This window comes from Scyliorhinus torazame, chromosome 20, assembly GCF_047496885.1.
Source record: "Scyliorhinus torazame isolate Kashiwa2021f chromosome 20, sScyTor2.1, whole genome shotgun sequence".
Taxonomy (NCBI): Eukaryota; Metazoa; Chordata; class Chondrichthyes; order Carcharhiniformes; family Scyliorhinidae; genus Scyliorhinus; species Scyliorhinus torazame.
In genome coordinates, this window is record NC_092726.1 from 19,975,875 (window position 1) to 19,994,693 (window position 18,819).

At 44.3% G+C, this 18,819-nt stretch overlaps 1 long non-coding RNA gene across 1 annotated transcript in view; it reads left to right on the forward strand.

Annotated features, from left to right (window-relative positions):
- LOC140396941 (uncharacterized) overlaps positions 1-18,819 on the forward strand; it is a 392,184-nt gene that overhangs the window by 342,061 nt on the left and 31,304 nt on the right. The window contains exon 3 of the long non-coding RNA XR_011936653.1: positions 2,222-2,259. This is a non-coding gene — a long non-coding RNA (uncharacterized lncRNA). The remainder of the gene's footprint in view (positions 1-2,221; positions 2,260-18,819) is intronic.

Here is an 18,819-nt window from a genome sequence, read left to right on the forward strand (position 1 = left end):
ACCCCATTAACATCCAAGAAAAATAACAGCTTTCAATGAACAGTTAAACAGTTCTAAAAAAAAAGATAATCGAGCTGACTTTCCCATCTACTGCTAAACTTTCAATTAAGCAGAATGCACACACACAGGTCAAATGCCACTTATGAATAAAATTAACACTCAATGACTTACAGATTTATTCACAAAAGTCCTTGGGAGAGAAGCTTTCAGAATTCAGTCTGAGAAACACACCTCCTTTCCTCAGAAACCAGAGCTGAACTCTAAAAATGAAACTAAAAACAACAGACACAGGGCAGGGCTGAAAACAAAACTAAAACAGATCCAGTCCCTCTGAGGAGTGACATCTCAGCCAACCTAGCTGTTAACATCTTCATCACAGCTTTAGCAGACGTAAAATACCTTCACCTAAGTTATTTGAATGACACTTCTGCAACAGACAGATTATACAATACATCTAACATTTCCTACATTCAGCACAAAGACCAGACTAAATCAGTGTTGCTGTAACACAGGAAAAGGAAATTTGCACCCTGCAAGTGGAATCATTGCAAATGGCATGGTTACATTATTACAAGAGGATTTGAGTATAGGAAGAAAAATGTCTCACTGCAATTATATAGTGCTTTGCTGAGGCCACACTTGGAATATTGTGTGCAGTTTGGGTCTTCTTACCAAAGGAATTACATACTTGCCATAGAGGGAGTGCAAAGAAAGTTAACCAAAAGATTCCTGAGGTGGAAGCAGAAGATACACAGGAATACCATCACTAACAAGCTCAAGTCACACACTATTCTCTATTCTGACTTGGAAACATATCAGACATCCTTTGTCATCACTGCGTCAAAATCCTTTGAGTCCCTTTCAGGAACGATTAAATCTGGGAGCTGCTGAGTGGTAACTGTGTTAATAAGTGGCATTTTATCTGTGTGTATGGTTTTTGCTCAATTGAAAATTTAGAAGCATAAAGATTAAATAGACTGGGCCTTTATTCTCTGGAATTTAGACAAATGACAGGTGATCTCATTCAAACAGCCAACATTCGACTCAACAAAATAAATACAGGAAGAATGTTTCCTTGACTTGGGGATCCAGGACCAGGGCACACAGTCTCAGAATAAAGGACAGGCCATTTGGGCTTTGAGATAAGGAGGAACCTCTTCACTCAGAGGGAAGTGAATCTTTGGAATTCTCTGTCCTAGAGGGCTGTGGAGGCTCAATTGTCAAGTATGTTCAAGGTTGAGATTAATAGATTTCTGCATATTAAAAACATGAAGTGCAGAAAAATGGTATTAAAGCTGAAAATCAGCCATGATCTTCAGCCGTATAAGTATAATTTATAGTTTCTACTGAATACAATTTACTTGTTTGTTCATGTTTATTTTTTGTTGATTTTGGTTTGATTATTACATTGAAAGTCTTAAACAGTGATATCTTTCTTTTGTTGGAGTTCGTCAGGTAGTTCATCCTCAAACTTTCATTGTAGACTGAGCTGGAAGGGCTGAAATGCCTGTTCCTGCTCCAACTTCTTATGTTTCTTAAAAAAACAATTCCTCAGTTGTGGGTTGCCTCAATTAAGACACAAGTTTGCAATGAATAACAATTTGGAGTAAGATACTGCATGCATTATTTTGAATAACCTACATAGCCACTAGAAATATGTCCCTACAATTGGAGGATCAGAGACATGCCTTTTATAAAGGCATAAATCTTTGTCTTCCCTTACCAGACTTTATTGGTTCCAATTTATTTTAACCGTTGATTTCTGAACTAGAGAAAGAGAATTTCATTGTGGAAATACTCATATTTTCAAATTTAATTCACTTTGGAATTAACTATCATTGTAAAGTTATGCACATTTCACCTGATTAATTTTTAATATCGTTTTCAATGAATATATTATAAATGGTCCAAATGAATAAGTGCAACTAAGTTGTATTATGTATGGTAATAAGAACAGAAAATGTCTAAATCATCTGAAATATTAACGCTACACTGTTCTCTCTGCAGATTTGCCTAAACTATTGAGTGTTTCCAGTGTTTTCTATCTTTATTTCAAATGCCCAGTAATTTCAATATTTAGCTTTTTTGCATACTTTAATTGCAAAAAGTTAGGACCATTAAATTGAAGGCAGGCCGTCAGAACACAAGCTAAACAACCAAAACTGGAACCACCACAAGGAATAATTACCCTAATTTGTTTTTCATATTTTAATTCTTGCAGGTATTGTGAAAAACAGGAACGAGGAGTCATCCTAAACAGTGAGTATTACTTCCCCTATTCTATTTGGGCAGTTTTAGTCTGCAAAATAAGTTTTTCTCTTGATATCCAGATAAAGCATAGATAGAATTTATAGAATTTACAGTGCAGAAGGAGGCCCATTGAGTCTGCACCAGCCATTGGAAAGATAAACCCACTTTAGCCCACCGCATCCCCATAACCCCGTAAACCCACCTTACATTTCTGGACACTAAGGACAGTTTAGAATGGCCAATCCACCTAACCTGCACATCTTTGGACTGTGGGAGGAAACTGGATCACCGGGAGGAAACCCACGCAGACACGGGGAGAACATGCAGACTCCACACAGACAGTGAACCAAGCCAGGAATCAAATCTGGCACCCTGGAGCTGTGAAGCCACTGTGCTACCGTGCTGCCCATCTTTGCAACTGAAAGCTCACTTTGATTTGCCTACACAGGCTGTATTTAAAAACGATCAAAAAAATAACAAGCGCCATCAAGACTTACCAAATAGTTGTCTCTTTTTGCCAAAGAAAATACTTTGATGTAATTAGTTCTTTTCAAAGTGCTTCACAGTCAATTAAGTAAATTTTGAAGTGCAGGTACTTGTAAGAAATGTGCCAATTTTCACACATCAAATTTTCACACATCAAACTTCATCAAACACCAACATGACAATGACTAGATAATCTGTTTTGGTGATACTCGTTGAAGATCACTGCAGAGAATTCCCCTGTTGGTCCTCAAAATAGTGCCTTGGAATCTTTTACATTCACTGCAATATGCAAACAGACCTCTTTGTTTGAAAGACATCAAAGTGCAGAACTCCCGTAGTACCTTTTATTTTTCATAAATGTTTATTGAACTTATTCTCTTATTGAACCTAGAAAATTTGGTGCTGAGAGCAAAATACTAGGATGAAGAATTCCACTCATCGCTCCTCCCAACTAAACTTCAGCAGAGCACCACTGTCTCCCTGTTACAGTGAATTTTCTCTTTTCTGTGCAAAACTATTTGCGACTTGGGAGAGAACATGCAAGTGATGGCGTTCCTATGCACCTGCTGTTCTTGTTTATTTTGTTGAAAGCAGCCATGAGTTTGGAAGCTGCTGTAAAAGAAGCCTTGGTACATGCTGCAGTGCACTGGTAGTAGAGGGAGCACATTTGCAAGGTGGTGAAGTTCCAGTTGAGTGCTTTGATTTGGCCTGGATGGTGTCGAGCTTCCTTAGTGTTGCAGAAGCTGCACTCAGCCAGGAAAGTAGAGAATATTTCAGATTGAATTGTGTAGATGGTGGAAAGATTTTGAAGACTCAAGAGGTGAAGTCACCCTCTATAAAATACCCATTTGTTCAGTTCAAATAGCCAACGTATTTATGTAGCAAACACAGGTAAGTTTCTTCAATGGTGTCCTCAGGATGTTGATGGTGAGGGTTCAGGGATGCTAATGCAAGAGAGTAGTTAGGTTCTGTCTTCTTGGGCATGTCCATTGCCTGACATTTGTGTGGCACAAATGTTGCTTGCCACAAATTATCCCAAGACTGAATGTTGTCCAGTTCTTGCTGCATGCGGGAACTGATTGCTTCATTCTCAGAGGAGTTGAATGGAATAGAATATTGCATCGTCGAACATCCCTACCTCTCCCCTTATAAGACCATAAGACACATGAGCAGAATTAGGCCACTTGGCCCATCGAGTCTGCTCCGCCATTCAATCATGGCTGATATTTTTCTCATCCCCATTCTCCTGCCTTCTCCCATAACGCCGATCCCCTATTAATCAAGAACGTATCTATCTCTGTCTTAAAGACACTCAATGAATTGGCCTCCACAGCCTTCTGCGGCAAAGAGTTCCACAGATTCACCACTCTCTGGCTGAAAAAAATCCTCCTCATCTCTGTTTTAAAGGATCGTCCCTTTAATCTGAGATGGTGTCCTCTGGTTCTAGTTTTTCCTACAAGTGGAAACATCCTCTCCACGCCCACTATATTCAGGCCTCGCAGTATCTTGTACGTTTCAATAAGATCCCCTCTCGTCCTTCTAAACTCCAACGAGTACAGACCGAAAGTCCTCAAACATACCTCATACGACAAGTTCTTCATTCCAGGGACCATTCTTGTGAACCTCCTCTGGACCTTTTCCAAGGCCAGCACATCCTTCCTTAGATATGGGGCCCAAAACTGCTCACAATACTCCAAATGGGGTCTGACTAGAGCCTTATACAGCCTCAGAAGTACATCCCTGGTCTTGTATTCTAGCCCTCTTGACATGAATGCTAACATTGCATTTGCCTTCTTAACTGCCGAATGAACCTGCACATTAACCTTAAGAGAATTGTAAACAAGGGCTCCCAAATCCCTTTGTGCTTCTGCTTTCCGAAGCATTTAGAAAATAGTCTATGCCTAGATTCCTCCTTCCAAAGTGCATAACCTCACACTTTTCCACATTGTATTTCATTTGCCACTTAATTTCTCACTCTCTTAGTTTGTCCAAGTCCTTCTGAAGCCCCCTTGCTTCCTCAATACTACCTGTCCCCCTACAGATCTTTGTATCATCTGCAAACTTAGCAACAGTGCCTTCAGTACCTCCTTGCAGATCATTAATGTACATTGTAAAAAGTTGTGGTCCCAGCACAGACCCCTGAGGCACACCACTAGTCACCAGCTGCCATCCTGAAAAAGACCACTTTATCCCCACTCTTTGCCTTCTGCCAGTCAGCCAATCCTCTATCCATGCCAGGATCTTACCCTTAACACCATTAACACCATGGGCTTTTAACTTATTTAACAGTCTTCTATGCGGCACCTTGTCAAAGGCCTTCTGGAAATCTAAATAAATCACGTCCACTGATTCTCCTTTGTCTAACTTGCTTGGCACCTCCTCAAAGAGTTCTAACAGATTTGTCATACACGACCTTCCTTTGACAAAGCCGTGCAGACACAGTCCTATTTTACCATGCACTTTCAAGTGCTTCGCAATCTCATCTTTAATAACAGACTCTAAAATCTTACCAATGACCGAAGTCAGGCTAACCGGCCTATAATTTCACATCTTGCCTCCCTCCCTTCTTAAACAGTGGTGTTACATTAGCCACCTTCCAGTCCTCTGGGACCCTTCCTGCTTCGAGTAATTCCTGAAAGATCATCACTAATGCCTCGACAGTTTCCTCAGCTATCTCTTTTAGGACCCTGGGGTGTAGTCCATCCGGTCCAGGTGACTTATCCACCTTCAGACCTTTCAGTTTCCCCAGAACCCTCTCCTTAGTAATGGTCACTGCACTCACCTCTGCCCCCTAGTTCTCCTGGAGCTCTGGCATCCCACTGGTGTCTTCCACCGAGAAGACTGATGCAAAGTAACTATTCAATTCATCTGCCATTTCTTTGTTTCCTATTATTACTTCTCAAGCCATATTTTCTAGTGGTCCAATGTCTATTTTTGCCTCTCTCTTATCTTTTATGTGTTGAAAAAAACTCTTCCTATCTTCCTTTACACTACCAGCTAGCTTGCACGCGTACTTCATCTTCTCCCCCCTTTTGCTTTTTTAGTTGTCCTCTGCCTGCTTTTAAAGGCTTCCCAATCCTCTGGTTTCCCACTAATCTTTGCCACTTCATATGCTTTTTCCTTAGCCTTTATGCTGTCCTTGACATCCTTGACAAGCCATGGGTGCCTTGTCCTCCCTTGGGCATGTGTCCTCCTCCTTGGGATGAATTTCTGTTGTGCCTCCCTAATAACCCCAAAAAACTCCTGCCATTGCTGTTCCACTGTCTTTAACTCTGGCCAACTCCTCCCTCATGTCTTTGTCGTTACCCTTATTTAATTGTAATACTGTTACATCTGATTGCAGCTTCTCCCCCTCAAACTGCAGGGTAAATTCTATCATATTGTGGTCACTGCTCCCTAAGGGTTCCTTCACCTTAAGTTCTCCAATCAAGTCTGCCTCATTACACATCACCAAATCCAGAATTGCCTGTTCCCTAGTAGGCTCTGTCCACAAGCTGCTCCAAAAAAACATCTCTTAGACATTCCACAAATTCCATTTCTTGGGATCCACTACCAACCTGATTTTCCCAGTCCACCTGCATATTGAAGTCCCCCATGATTATTGTAATATTGCCTTTTTTTACATGCCTTTTCTATCTCCTGATTTATTTTCTGCCCCACATCCTAACTACTGCTAGGCGGCCTGTACATAATTCCCATCAGGGTCTTTTTACCTTTGTGATTCCTCAACTCTACCCACAGAGATTCTATGCCTTCTGATCCTATATCGGTCCATGCTATCGATTTAACTTCATTCCTTACTAACAATGCAACCCCGTCCCCTTTGCCCATCTGCCTGTCTTTTCAATAGGACATGTACCCTTGGATATTTAGATCCCAGCCCTGATCCCCTTGCAGCCACAACTCTGTGATGCCCACATCGTACCGGCCAATTTCAATATGCGCAACAAGCTCATTGACCTTGTTCCGTACACTGCGCGCATTTAGGTACAACACCCTCAATCCTGCATTGGCCACCTTCCTTTTCACACCCTCCTCAGTCACTGTACCCTGTACTGTGGCCCTTTTTGATTTTTGACTGTGCTTCTCTGCCTTACACTTTCCCCCTTACTGCTTTTTGTTTCTGGCCCCGTTTTACTTCGCTCCGACTTCCTACATTGAATCCCATCCCCCTCCACCTGAGGGTTTAAACATTAGTTTAAACGCTCCCCAACAGCACTCACAAGCACCCCTCAAGAAATCGGTTCCAGTCCTGCCCAGGTGCAGACCGTCCGGTTTGTACTGGTCCCACCTCCCCCAGAACCGGTTCCAAGGCCCAGGAACTTGAAACCCTACCTCTTGCACCATCTCTCGAGCCACGCATTCATCCTATTTATCCTGACATTCCTATTCTGACTAGCTTGTGGCACTGGTAGCAATCCTGAGATTACTACCTTTGAGGTCCTAATTTAACTCCTAACTCCCTGAATTCAGCTTGTCGGACCTCATCCCGTTTTTTACCTATATCGTCGGTGCCTATATGCACCATGACAGCTGGCTGTTCACCCTCCTTGCCAGAATGTCCTGCAGTTGCTCCGAGACATCCTTGACCCTTGCACCAGGGAGGCAACATACCATCTTGGAGTCTCGATTGCGTCCACAGAACTGCCTGTCTATTCCCTTTACGATTGAGTCCCCTATCACTATAGCCCTGCCATTCTTCTTCCTGCCCTGCTGCGCAGCAGAGCCAGCCACGGTGCCATGAACCTGGCTGCTGCTGCCTTCCCCTGGTGAGCCATCGCCCTCAACAGTATCCAAAGCGGTATATCTGTTTTGCAGGAAGATGACCGCAGAGGACACCTGTACTGCCTTCCTACTCTTGCGCTGTCTTTTGGTCACCCATTTTCTATCTCCCTCAGTAACATTCACCTGTTGTGTGACCAACTCGCTAAACGTGCTATCCACAACTTCCTCAGCATCGTGGATGCTCCAAAGTGAGTCCATCCACAGCTTCAGAGCCATCAAGCGGTTTAACAGGAGCTGCACCTGGACACACATCTTGCATGCGAAGGAGCCAGGGACAGTGGACGTGTCCCTGAATTCCCACATCGCACACGAGGAGCATGACACGGGTCTGGGATCTCCTGCCATGTCTTAAACCTTATGTTAACTTATACAACTTCAATTCCAAAAAACGAAATAAATAAATAAATAAATATACAAATGAAAAGACAAACTACTTACCAGTCACTTACCAAGGATAAAAAGGACCTCCTTCCCACCCAGCTTCGAATTCCCACCTAGATTCAAATTCCCAAACTCACTCTTTGCTGTGTCAGACTCTTCGCTGTGTCTCACTCTGGCTGTGTCTTCTCTGGCTCACTGGGAGAACTTACTGGGAGTGAGTTGAAGTTGCTCTTTTTAAATTGGCCTGAGTTGACTCACACTCCCCCCCCCCCCCCACCCCCCACCCCCACCTGCTTTTAGATCAAAGTCGCTTAAGGTGACTGACACTTAACTGCCAACCAGTTATGTGAGTGGGTGAGGCAGACCCTTGTTAACCTTCACTGCACAATTCTCGATTGATTTAAATTCCTGAAATTTAAAAAGGAACAGTCTTACCGATCAATTCCCACCCTCACTCTTCGCTTACGATGGACGGAAGGTCATTGATGAAGCAGTTGGAGATGCTTGGGCCGAGGACACGACACTGAGGAATTCCAGCAGCGATGTCATGCAGCAAGTTTAATAGATTGATACCTGGAATGAGTGGGTTGTCTTATGAGGAAAGGCTGGATTTTTTTCCATTGGAGTTTGGAAGAGTGATGGGTGATTTCATTGAAATATATAAGATCCTGAACGGAATTGGTAAGGTGGACATTGAAAGGATGTTTCCTCTTGTGGGCGAGCCCAGAATTAGGGGGCACTGTTTTAAAATTAGCTTGCCCTGAGAAGACAGCAATGAGCCGGTGAACCCCTGCCGTGGGTTTCCCAGTGGTGAGGAGTGCATAGAATGGGAAACCCCGTTAACAGCAGCGGGATTGGAAGTCCCCATCGCTGGCCATTGGCATTCCACCTCAGCGAATCACCCTGAGGGATATGTGGAAAATCCCTCCCAGAGAGCTGGGTAACTTTGTTACTCTCTGCCTCAGAAGGTGGTGGAAGCGGGGGTCACTGAATATTTTTAAGTAAGAAGTCTTACAACACCAGGTTAAAGTCCAACAGGTTTGTTTCAAATCGCTAGCTTTCGGAGCACTGCTCCTTCCTCAGGTGAATGCCTTAGGCGGGAAGGAGCAGTGCTCCAAAAGCTCATGATTTGAAACAAACCTTATGTGCTCACCCCAGTCCAACGACGGCATCTCTACATCATGAATATTTTTAAGGCACAGGTAGATATGTTCTTGTTAGGTAAAGGAATCAAAGGTTATTGGGGAGGATTTAACATTTTTAAAAATAAATTTAGAGTACCCAATTATTTTTTTCCAATTAAGGGGCAATTTAGCAGGGCCAATTCACCGAGCCTGCACATCTTTGGGTTGTGGCATACACAGGGGGAATGTGCAAACCCCACAGGTTATCAGGGCTATATGGGATTGTGAAACCCAACACAAATAGATCAGCTGTGCTCTTATTGATTAGCTTCGCAGGCCCGAGGTGCTGAATTGCCAACTTCTGCTCCAATTTTGTTTGTTTATATGTTTGTACGTCCTGGGGCTGAGATGATTGGCCTCCAAAAACCAAAAGCATCACCTTTCTGCTGGTGCATTGGTTTCTCCAATTCCTGTTGAAAGGATTCCTTAATGCTGCCTTGATACCAAGGTCAGTCAGTCTCGTCTCACTTCTGCAATTCAGCTCTTTTGTCCATGTTTGGATTAAGGCAGTAATGAAGTCCTGCCTGAACACAAACTGAGGTAGATTGACAACCACAGTGCTCATGAATAATCAACTTTGGAGGCTTTTGAAGTTATCAAATATCAACAATCAGTTTGCCATACTAATTTTCTTACAATAAAGTAGGGCCATTTCTAAATTAGATTCAGTTTTGTGTTTACTGTGTCCAGACTATTTAATAGAACAGTACAACATTTCCGTTTTGTATGACATTTGATATTTTGATCCATATGAGCAATATTGATTTACAATGCTATTTTTATCCTGGCCCTTTAAATGTTGTGAATACTCTTCTCTCCCCGACCAGTAATTCGTTGACATTGTGAACAAGTTACATTCAGTTGAAAGGGTTGCAACAAAATTGTTACTTTTTTTGCCCAGTTTTCTTTCCAGGCTTTTTATTTCACAAGTTCACAAATCATGAAATGGATGAGAAGTGTCTTATTGCTTTATTATTGGGCCAGCAAAGTACAAATGCCTCAATCAGGCAACACAGACTGGTTAATAGACATCAAGGGCGGGATTCTTCAGTCCACCAGCCGCATTTTCCGGTGTGGCATGCCCCTCCGGCAGCCGGATTCTCCGTTCCTACAGCCGGCCAATGGGATTTCTCATTGTGGCCACCTCACGCCATCGGGAAACCGGCGGACATGGGTGCGCTGCCTGCGGACCGGAGGGTCCCACCGACGGAGAATTCCCCTGCAGAATTGCTGATTTTTAATTTTTGCAACTGAACTTGAAGACAAAAATTAGTTATGTATTTTTTTCCAAAGATATTTTGTTCCAAACACAATTAACAATTTAAATATTTGTTTTGAGTACCCAATTCTTTTTTCGCAATTTTAGGGACAATTTAGCCAATCCACCTACTCTGCACATATTTTGATTTATAGGGGCGAGACTTGTGCAGACATGAGGAGAATGTACAAACTCTTCACAGACAGTGACTCGGGGCCGGGATTGAATCCGGCGGTCCTCAGCGCCGTGAGGCCACAGTGCTAACCACTGTGCCACTGTGCCGCCCCACAATCAAAAAAATAACAGAAGCTGATCAACCAATCAAAGTGTACAATTTGTACTTTTTTCCCCTTTCAATCCATTTCCCCCCTCCCCAGCGACAAACAGCCCCTTAAATATAGTCATGAACGGCCTCCACCATACCTCAAAAGCCCTCCTCTGACCCCCTTAAGGCAAATTTGATTTTCTCCAACCTGGGAAAGTCTTACAGATCCCCCAGCCAAACCCGGAAAAAACCCACTCATCTGAGCCCTAGTCATATGGACCCTGTGCACCACCTTAAATTGTATCAAACTCATTCTTGTGCAGGAGAAGGTTGCGTTCACTTGCCGCATAATCGCACACCAAAATCCCCATCCTATCTCCTTCCCCAACTCCTCCTCCCACTTCCGCTTCATCCTTTTCACTAATGTCTTGTCCCGTTCTTCCATCTACCTATATATAACCCCAATTCTGTCATCCTCCACCTCATCCATGAGCAGCATTTTCTCCAGAAGCATATACTCCTGTGCCGGAGGGAATAAAGGCTGCTCCTTATGCACAAAGTCCCACACCTGCCAGTGCCTAAACTCACTCCCCCTTGGTAACTCAAATATCTCCTGCAGCTCCTCTCGCCCAGTGAACTTCCCCTCTAAAAAACATGTCCCTAACCGGCCCCAACTCCATCTCCCCCCACCACCTGTCCATCCCATCCACCTCACCCCCCGGCATGAAGTTACTGTTCCCATACAATGGCATCAACACTGACATGTGACCCAGTTTAAAGTACCTCCTCAGCCGGTTCCAAATATTTATAGATGACTCCACCACCAGACTCCCGTTTACTTCCTTTGAGCGAGTAACAACGGGGATATCACTAGAGTCCTCAGGCTCATAACCATACAAGACTCCTCCTCTAACCTGACTCAGTCCGCTTCCCCCCTACTATCGCCTCACCTTCTCCATGTTCGCCACCCAACATGTTCAAGAGCACCAACATGCCATGCCACCTCTGCCTTTGTAACAAAGACCTCTTCACCCTCGGCACCTTTCCTGCCCACACAAATTCCAAGATTAGCACATCCACCTTCTGGAAAAAGGCCTTGGGGAGAAAAATCGGGAGGGACTAAAACACAAACAGGAATCTTGGCAGTGCGTTCATCTTTACCACCTGCACCCTCCCTGCCAATGTCAGGTGCAGCATATCCCACCTTTTAAGCTGCCCCTTGATCTCCTCCACCAACCCTGCCATGTTCCACCAATGCATTGTGGCCCACTCATGGGGTACCTGTACCGAAAACACTCCCTGGCCGCCTGAAATGGCAAATCACCCAGGTTCGCAGCATTCACCGGAAACACCTTACTTGTCCCAACATTCGATTTATAACCCAAGAAATGCCCCAAACTTCTCCAGTAAACCCACAGTTCTGTCCATGCTTTCCATCTGGTCCAACACAGCCAACAACAGATCATCAGCGTACAACGGTGCTCCCTGCTACCCCTCACAATCCCCCGCCACTCAATTGAAATGCAAATTGCCATCACCAATGGTTCAATCACTAACGCAAACAACAATGGCGACACGGACACCCCTGCCTCGTCTCCCGATACAATGCAAAATACCACGAGTTTGTCTAATTTGTTCACACACTTGCCATGTGGGACGCATACAACAACTGAACCCATGCCGTAAACCTCAGACCAAGCCTCCCCAGAATCTCAAACAGATACCTCCACTCTATCCCATCAAAGGTCTTCTCTGCATCCATGAACACTGTCATCTCTGGCACTTGCCCCCCCCTAATGGGGTCATAATTACATTCAGCAACTTCCTAATATTACTATAGAGCTGCCTCACCCTCACAAAGCCCATTTGGTACCCCGAAACCACCTCCGGCACACACCGCTCCAACCTTCTCGCCAATACCTTTGCCAGGACTTTCACGGCCATATTTAGCAGCAAGGTGGGCCAATAGGACCCGCACTCCAATAGATCGTTCCCCTTTTTCGGGATCAGCAAAATTGACGCCTGCGCTAACGTAGCCAGCAACTCCCCCTTTCCCACCGATTCATGAAACATGCCCAAAAGGTGAGGGGCCAACTCCGTCACAAACTGCTTCTAAAATTCCGCCGGAAAGTCATCTGGCCACGGGGCCTTCCCTGACTGCACCATGCCAGTACACTCCATCACCTCCTTCAGCCCTAGCGGCTCCTCCAGCACCTGCATCTTCCCCTCCTCCATATCCAGGAAGATCAGCCCATCATAAAACCGACCCATATCAGCCTACTCCCTCCCCCACCTCTGCCCTCTGCAGCCTCTCATAAAAGGCCTTGAACATCTCATTTATCCTCTCCGGATCGGACACCATTCCCCCACCTCTGCGCCCCCCCCCCCCGCCCCGCCCTTACCTGAAGATTTTCCCTTGATGTTGCTTGTCACCTCAGGTGGTGGGCCAGCATGCAAGTTGCCTTCTCCCCACACTCATACTGCAATACCTTCACCCGGCGTAGCTGACCCACCGCCCGACCCATCAACAACCGGTAAAACTGCCCCAGCAACTTCTTTCTTTCTGCCAACAACTCCTTCATGGGGGCCACCTCCACTATCTTGCCCAACAGTCAATGATGCTTCTCCCTCCTCATCCTATCTTAATGGGCCTTGAATAAAATAATTTCCCTCAGACCACCGCTTTCAAGGCCTCCCAAAATGTGGCTGCCAATACCTCCCCATTCTGATTGAGCTCAATATAATTCTTAATCGCCACCGTCACCTTCATGTTGGCCAAAAGCCCTGAATCTAACCTCCATCCCAGCCTCTGCGCCTCACATCTAGCAAATGCAGAGTGTGGTCCAAAACTATTGCACCATATATTCCATCCCTTTCATCCCCATCAGCACCACCCGGCTCTCTGCAAAAAAGTCAATCATGGAATAAATCCTATCCACATGCAAGAAGAATGAATACTCCCTCTCTCCCGGGTCCCCTCAGGATCAAATTACTTTAATACCTCCATATTCTGGGTGAAGAGAGGGCCCTGCAATTATTCGTGTCACATCCAATTGGGGTTAATGAACCCACATACCCAGAAATTTCACACAAATACATCTCTTTTCCATGCAGCATAAATGTGATACAATTTGGTTTATTCCGAATGAAATGTTTAAACATTCTAAAGCCTGTTTTTTAAATGCACTTTATTACACTTTGGACTGTAAATTCAGCTGTGCATCTGACCACATTTTGGGAGTTTATTAAATTGACCTATTTGAAGCCTATGCTTCACTCAGTCAGCTAGACCTTGGTACTGCCGATGATGTCTAAGTTATGTTTTTCAATTTCTTTATTTATTTGTTCATGAGAAGTGGACATCACTGGCTCGGCCAGCGTCCATTTCCCATCCCTAATTGCCACTTCAGAAAGTGGCAGTGAGCCGCATTCTTGAACCACTGCAATCCATGTGGTGCAATCACAGTGCTGTGATATAGTTACAGGTCAGGAGGATGGTGTGTGACTTGGTAGTGTTCTCATGCATCTGCTGCTCTTCTTCTGAGTTGTGTGGTCATGGGCTTGGAAGGTGTTGTCTAAGGAGCCTTGGTGAGTTGCTGCAGTGTATCTTACAGATGGTACACATGGCTGCCACTATGATGGAGGGAGTGAATTGTTAAGGTGATTGATGGGGTGCCAATGGAACAGGCTGCTTTTTCCACGATGATTTAAAGTTTCTTGAGTGTTCTTGGAGCTGCACTCACCCAGGCAAGTGGAGAGTATTCCATCACACTCCTGACTTGTACCTTGTCAATGGTGAACAGGCTTTGGGCAGTCAGGAGGTGAGTTATTCTCTGCGGGATTTCTAGCTTCTGACCTGCTCTTCCCTTAACATGGTGCTGCTGTTTGTAAGGAACAATTCTATAGATTTGATTTAAGTTTGCTATTTTGAGTAATGGTGCTGAGGGCACCATCATTTCAACGTTCATTTTGTCATGTTGATCGAGGCAGAAATTTCTGATCCATTTTAGGGCAGGTAGAGAGTATTCCGTCACACTCCTGCCTTGTGGACAGGCTTTGGAAAGTCACCAGGTGTCAGGATTTCCAGCCTCTGACTGGTTCTTGTAACCACAATCTTAGTATAGTTAGTCTAGGTCAGTCTTTGGGCAATGGTAATACCCAGGATGTTGATGGCGGGTGTTTCAACAATGGTAAAGCCATTTAATGTCATGGGGAGATGGATAGATTCTCTCTTGTTGGAAATGATCATTGCCTGGTGTGTATTCATGATATTTCTAATGCCTCCTCACAAGCAGTCTTACAGTGAAACTGGGGCACTCGAAAAAACCGATTACATGACATCATCGGAGCATCACCAGCTGTTTGCGTGGGCAAACAGGCAGTGTAACATAGCAGCCTGTAGCATTAACATCTTCCAAATGCAGCTCCTTGTTTGTTTTAACCTCTGAGGTCTGAAGGCTTAATTTTAAAACCACCACATCAAAACCAGGGAAGAGAAAATGCTGGAAAATCTCAGCAGGCCTGGCAGCATCTGTAGGGAGAGAAAAGAGCTAACGTTTCGGGTCCAGATGACCCTTTGTCAAAGTTTTGGAATTAGCAGGCAAAGAAGCTCAACAGTTAAGTACAGAAATGGCAGATGGAGTTTAATCTGGACAAATGCAAGGTGATGCATTTTGGAGGATCAATCTAGGAATGAATTATACCACAAATGGCAGAACCCTTAGGAACATTAACATACAGAGGGATCTGGGCGTGCAGGTCCACAGTTCCCTAAAAGTGGCAACACAGGTGGCCACGGTGATTAAGAAGGCATACGGCATTGCTTGCACGCAGATTGTACCTGTAATGAAACAAAATGAATCTGTCTGCATTTGCAGCAATTTTAAAGTCACTAGTAAACCTGTACTGTGCCCCTGATTGATGACTTATTTGCTGGGTTGGCTGGAGACCAACACTTCAGTAAAATTGACCTCAGGCAAGCATATCTTCAAATGAACGTGGATCAGGATTCACAACAGTTCTTGACAATTGGGACACACAAAGAGTTATTTTGATATAAAAGACAACCATTTGGCATCACTTCTGCATCAGTGTTGTTCCAGCAAGCTATGGACCAAATTTTAAGTGAATTAGATGGTGTACAGTATCCTTAGATGATGTCTTGGTTACTGGTAAGAATGAGAAAGAACAACTCTGCAACCGAGATGCCGCACTCCAGAGATTAGAAGATTGAAAAGTCCGAAAAGACAAATGTGAATTTTTCCAACCTTCAATCAAATATCTGGGACATGTCATCGACGCAAAGGGACTGCAGAAGTTGCCTTTGAAAGTCAAAGCCATTACTGAGGCACATGCACCTCAAAACGTGAACCACTTTGATCTTTCTTAGGCTCACTAACCTAGTGCAGAATGTTTATCTCTAATCTAGCTACTATTCTAAAACCCTTACATAATTTACTGTGTCAAAATAAGAAGTGGACATGTGTGGGTCAATGCCAGAGAGCATTCATGCAAGCCGAAGAGGTGCTAGTGAGGTCAGAAGTCTTGACACATTTTGATCCAAATTTACCCCTGAAACTGGCATGTGGGTGACGCAGTGATTACTCTGCTGCCTCACGGCGCCGAGGTCCCAGGTTCGATCCCGGCTCTGAGTCACAGTCCGTGTGGAGTTTGCACATTCTCCCCGCGTTTGCGTGGGTCTCGCCCCCAAAACCCAAAGATGTGCAGGGTAGGTGGATTGGCCGCGCTAAATTGCCTCTCAATTGGAAAAAATGAATTGGGTACTCTCAATTTTAAAAAAAGAAACTGGCATGTGACACATCACCTTCTGGGGTTCAGGTGGTGGTTTCTCACATAAACCCACAAGTATTCACCTTCACGTCCAGGACCTTAAATAAGGCCAAAAGCAATTACACACAAATAGTGAAAGAAGCCCTAGGAATTATTTTTGGCTTAAAACGGTTCTGACAATTCCTGTATGCGAGGAAATTCATTTTATTGTCAGACCATTATCCACGAACAAAGGTTTTTGGACCACATACTGGGATTCTATCAATGGCAGCGAGCAGAATGCAGAGGTGGGCATTGCTCTTGTCAGCACACACATACAAAATCAAGTATCATCTGTCAAGCCTCCACGGGAACTCAGATAGACTCTCCCGAATACCCTTACCAAACAGTTTGTCGATAAGTAGTTTGTGTGGAAACATCTTCTACTTTGAGCAAGTAGATAACACTCCTGCAACCGCAAGATAAGTTAAGAAGCAGCCCAGAAATGGTCCAGTACGGTGAAAGGTCATGCACATGGTGCTAAGAGGAAAAACCTCAGGAACAAACCTGAGTTAAAGCTATATTCCACTCGAAGGCATGAATTATCCGTATGGGCAGGTTGTCTGCTTTGGTGAATGAGAGTCATCATTCCACCATTATTAAGAAAAGGGGTATTAAATCAATTTCACAAAGACCACTGTGGTATTGTAAGGATAAAGGAGATAGCCATGAACTAGTTTTGGTGGCTGGGGCTAGATGCCAAAATTGAAGAGAAGGAGGGAATGTGTTCTTCTTGCGCAAAAGTGCGGAACCTGCCGCCATTACACCTGAGGGACTGGCCAGAAGAGGCATAGCAATGGGTTCATGGTGATTATGCCAGACCTTTTGAAGGGCATATGCTTCTCATTCTAGTTAATGCTCACTCACAATGACCTGAAGTTGCCATCATGAAGCCAGCAGAAAAAACTATTGAGAGATTGGATGAAACCATCAGCAGATTCAGTTACTCTGAACAACATGTGAGTGACAATGGGCCGCAATTTATTGAGCAACAGTTTGGAGACTACTTCATGAACAACAGAATTCAACACATCCAATCCACTCCTTATCACCCTGCCACAAATGGGCTGGCAGAATGATTTGTGCAAACGATAAGCACTACGTCAACTCCGGTTAAGACGACCACGGACGCTGCCCAAGCCAAGCCAAAAACACCAGAGATAGCAGCAGGCACTAAAAGGCAGGTGCCAGATGTTCGCCAACAACCACACAGAGAATGGCAACCTCTGAAGCGTCTGACATACTGACTGTTGTTGGTGATTGATTATTAATGTTATACTATTTATTGTGTCGGAGACCTTTGATTTGAAGGGGGAGGAACTTGTTGTGTATTCATGGCACTTTTTCTGTATCTTAACTAGCAGCTTCACAGTGGAACAGGGACACTTTAGAGACTGATCACATGATGTCATTGGACATCATTGGCTGTTTGCGTGGGAAAACAGACAGTGTAACATGACAGGCTGTAGTCTTAACATCTTCTAAATAAAGCTCTTTGTTTGTTTGAAGCTCTGAGACCTGCAGACTTAATTTTAAAACCACCACAGGGAGAAGGTCATTGATGAAGCAGTTAAGATGGTTGGACCGAGGACACTACCCAAAGGAATTTCTTCCACAGTGTCCTGCCACTGAGATAATTGACCTCCTGCAACCACACAGAGAATGGCAACCTCTGAAGCATCTGACATACTGACTGTTATTCCTTTGTGATAGGTTTAACTTCAACTAGTGGTGATTTTGTTTTTGCCAGTTTCCTGTTTGCCAGGGCTCCTTGATGCCATATTCGGTTAAATGTGAAGAGCAGTCACTCTCATCTCATCTCTGGAATTCATCTGTTTTGTCCATGTTTGGACCAAAGCTGGTCCTGGTGGAACACAAATTGAGTGTCAGTGAATAAGTGCACTGTCAGTGACCTCTTCCATCACTTTCTGATCACCGAGGGTAGACTGATAGTGTGGCAATTGGCCGGGTTGAATTTTCCTGCCTTTTTGGATTTTACCTACCTGAATCTGTAGTTCTCACCAAGCTGTGTTACATTGGCTCCATTGTCATGATGCCCAAAATCCAACATAGGGGCACATCAGGCCTCACTGTTCAGGAACAGGGCATGCATCCTGTCATCATTGTATGTCCAAGAATGGGCTCACCTGGATTTCCACCTCTTTATGTTTTAGTGATTCAGCGAAGGCGAAGGTGCGAAGGCACCTTGAATGTTCTTTGTGCCCAAGACCTGACAAATTCTCAGCCTGGCTTTGCATCTCAAGCTGTAGCTGCCACCCGGCACATTTTTTGGCACACCACGAGTCAGTTGCAGAGTGACAAGATTGGATAGATATTGCAGTACCCTGAGAAGCAACTTAGTAAATGGTACTTTCACCTGC